We start from the raw sequence: 4,037 nt of genomic DNA on the forward strand, positions 1-4,037 counted from the left end.
ACCCTAACTACCCCTAAATTAACCTCCCTACACTCTACACCCCCTACACACTCTACACACTCTACACCCCCTCTCTGATTTTTGGCCAAAAGTTTCTTTTAAAGTTGTAGAAGAGTTTTCCAAAGAGTTGCCTAAGCATCCCCTAAAAAATTGTCCACATTCAATGCACCTGTTGAGATAATCGCCGATCTCGCCGTCGACGGCCTCGAGGGCGCCGTCGGCGGCCTTCTGGAATATTTGTTCTGAACTCTCGAGAAAAACCCGATGTTGGCGCCCTATTTCAAATCTTCATATTTTGGTCCTTTTCACTCCAAATTCGCTCCTCTTTGCATCTTTTTGCTCCAATAACCATAATTCAACATACCTGCAACAAAACATAAAAAATATCTTTCTTCAAAGTGCAATATCATCAAAATTAGTGTAAAATAGGTATGAAAATCTCAACATATTTTCCTCTGGTCACCCAAACAGTCCCAAAACCTTCAAAATCATTTTAAATGTCCCCAAAACCAATTAAGATGGCTCCATTCAGCTCAATTTGACCAATTTTGACCATAATCCCAATTTTACCTTAAATGCCCAATTACCCTAATTTACCCCCAATGTCCCCCAATTTAATCTCAATCTTCTCCAATCTCAATTCTAAATTCAAATTCATTATCCCTAAAGTTGATTGAAACCAAATCAAAGCTCAATTGAACCCAATTTCAAGCCCTATTTCAATCTCAATCCTAAAATCCCCAATTTGACCATATACCAAAATTTCATCAAATTGAACCCCCAAACCTATCTAATTGCCCAAATTCTGAATTCAAAACTCTTTACAACACTTCCACACATCAAATTTAACCTTCAACTCGCCTTTTTCAAGAAAAAAATTTGCTCAAGTTCAACTTGGACCAAAACCCCTAATTTTCCCTCAAATTAGCAATGTCCCCAAATTCCACCAATTTGAACTCCATAATCCCAAAATTTCCACTCAATTTCTATCCAAAAAACTTCATGAAAATCACCCACATCAATTCTGTCATAGCTAAACTCTAGCCCAACCCAAACCCAAGTCTAACCCAACATCCCCAAAATTGGTCATGAGCCAAAATCCTTTAAATTATACATCCAAATCAACTCAAATCACTCAATTCTTTTTCTAAACTCCTTGTGGCAATCATCTACACCATCTTGATCAATGAATTGAGCTCAATGTCATGACTAGCCCAACCTAAACCCAAATTCAAGCTAAAATGCCCAAAAATGAAACCCCATGCACCAAAATTAACCAAACCAAACCAAATTGAACAAACCAAAGCCACTACAAGCATCATTTGCTACCACATCCACTATTTGGACTCTAGTGACCAGGCTAGACCCACTTAGGCCACCCTACATGAGCTATGGACCAATGGTTTCTTGATTTAAGGGATCTCCTCCCATATTTGTCCTAAATCAAAATATTTTTGCCATCATGCCTTAACCATTAATGGTTAATCATCATTAATCTCCCTCTGCCTCCCTTGATCACTCTGACCACCATCCCTGGCCCTGCTAACTGGCTTCGTCACCGAAAGAGCCAAAAATGAGAGCCACCTTCCCCATTTCAAAACCTAATTTAACCCATCCATGCGACCTAACACTAATTTGTTTTTGGTACTCTTCAACCCTCCACATAAGCTGTTAATTGCATCTGAATTGAAGCCTTAACTCCACCCTATTTAAACTCACCTTCTCCACAGCCAAACAGGAGCATAGCAAAAATTAAACAAAACTCTGCCAAAATCTCACCAGACCTCCTTGCAAATTAGAGAAGCTCATTACCACCAATCTTCAACCTAATTCCCTTTGCCTACATTCAGTTTTTGAGCTCAAAACAAGGGCAATTTTGGCCACATTTCCCCACACCTCCATAGTCCACTAAACTCAAATTAATTGTGTGCACACCATCCCTAGAGTGAGAGGAGTTGATTCCACTCAAAACTCCCATCACAGAGAGCCTCTAACCTAGCTCTAGACAAACACCTGAGAACACGTTTGATCAAAATCATACCTAGACAATTGACCACAGCACAACAACTCATCTGAAGGCTCGTTGGACTCCTCTCCAACCATCTGATTGAGGCCACACCTCTCAAACAAAGGTGTTAAACTCTCTCCTCAATCTGAACTTAATTTTATTCTCCATGCATATATACTGTATTTCATAGAATTGTAACCGTATGAATGTGTTCGTCTTGAGTAGATGAAGGTGTAGGAACATACCCCATGTGATTTGGTTGAGTATCGAAAGAGATCTTAAGGTTGAAGTTGAATAGCTTACGGGCTAAGTTAATCGAGGATGATCAATGAATGTCGTCCATTCACGCGTGAATTGATCTAACGGTTGCAGAGGCGTCAAACGAGCAAATTGAATCATCACTGAGTTAGGTGGCGGTGTCGAATCAAAAGACACCGTGTGGAGGCTTTAGAGACGCGTAGGTTGATGCGGCGCCACATGGATAAATAGAAAAATATAGATTTTAATGATTTAAATGAATATGAGAACTTTAAGAATCCATGACTCTGCATAAAAAAATCATAAAAATAAATTAAAACTACCCTCTTGCTCAGTGAACAAAGGAAAATAATGTGAACAAAAAATAAAAATTATTTGTTGAGTCTTTGAGTTTAAATTAACTAAATGGTCACTGTGGTATTTTAATTTATTTTGATCAAATATTGTTCGCCATGGCTAGGAACTTTTTAGGGTTTGTCCCTTAAGGTAGAGGATATGATTTCTTATTTTTCCAAGATCAGAGAGCATCTCTGTGCTTGTAGCCCTAATTTCCAAGCTTGGATGGCCATTCTGGCTTAAAATAATTATATAAATTAAAATATAACTTAGAAAATTATGGGATGAATTTTAGTACGTTCCATATGATCAGCGGAGCTTAGGAAAAATATCAGCATGATTTGGATAATTTTATATATTTCTATAAGTAATTAAATGCTTATAACTTGTATTAATTTATTTAAATTAAATATTATTAAAAAACTAATAAAATTAATTTCAAATCGTGTAGAAAAATAAAGTTGACACTCTGTAAAAGTTCTAAAATTATTTGATTAAGTTTAAGTACTAAAGTTAGTTTTATAAGAAAAATTATATTTTTGTACAAAAATAATTATATTAAATTAAATATACTTAAAAAAATTATGAAAACTGGTTTTCTGAGTTCCTTGTGATCAGGGGGCACTTAGGAAAAATAAAAATTATTTTTGAGAAAATACATCATTTTTGAACTATATTTTAAATTAAAAATAATTAAAAATTTCAAAAAATATAAAAATGGTTAAAAATGTTTCTAATTGTTTCCCGATCACTTAAGACTCATTAAAATATTTTTCTAAATTTTTATAAGTTAAAAATAAGTTTTTAAAGAGTAAAAATGTATTTTTTCTTAATTTTTCATTAAAATAATTATAATAAATAAACTAAAAATCATAAAAATATAAATTTGTTTTTTAGTTTTCGGAACTCAGAGAGATTTAAAAAAAATTATTTTTATAATTTAAGCACATTTGCTATATAAAACAATCATTAAAACCATTAAATAATTATAATAAGAAATTTATAATTTGAAAAATCTTAGAATTTTGTCTAAGTGTTTCTCTCACCTATGTGAACCTCTAATAATTTTATCTAACTTCCTTCATTTCTCACGATAATTAAAATGTCAAGGTTCACTGAGTAATGGGGTAATTTCAATTCGACCTTGGGAATGATTAGTAAAACAATATAATAAGTTCAAAATGAACTGGAACAGTTCAAGGGATATCTAAAGCGGTTTAGGGTTGTTCCCCGAACACTTTGGAATCTCCTGAATATTTTGAAGAACAAATTGAACTTGCTATATTTTGTTTTAGAAAATCATCGACTAAGATGTTTTGGGACTCACTGAGTCATGGTTTGAGGGTTCAGAAACTACATCTTTATCTACTCTTGCAATTTATTTAAATCTCCTGCAAAATTCTATATCTGTTGAAAGTTCTAACCTTTCAGCAGG

This window comes from Phalaenopsis equestris, unplaced genomic scaffold, assembly GCF_001263595.1.
Source record: "Phalaenopsis equestris unplaced genomic scaffold, ASM126359v1 Scaffold001146, whole genome shotgun sequence".
NCBI lineage: Eukaryota > Viridiplantae > Streptophyta > Magnoliopsida > Asparagales > Orchidaceae > Phalaenopsis > Phalaenopsis equestris.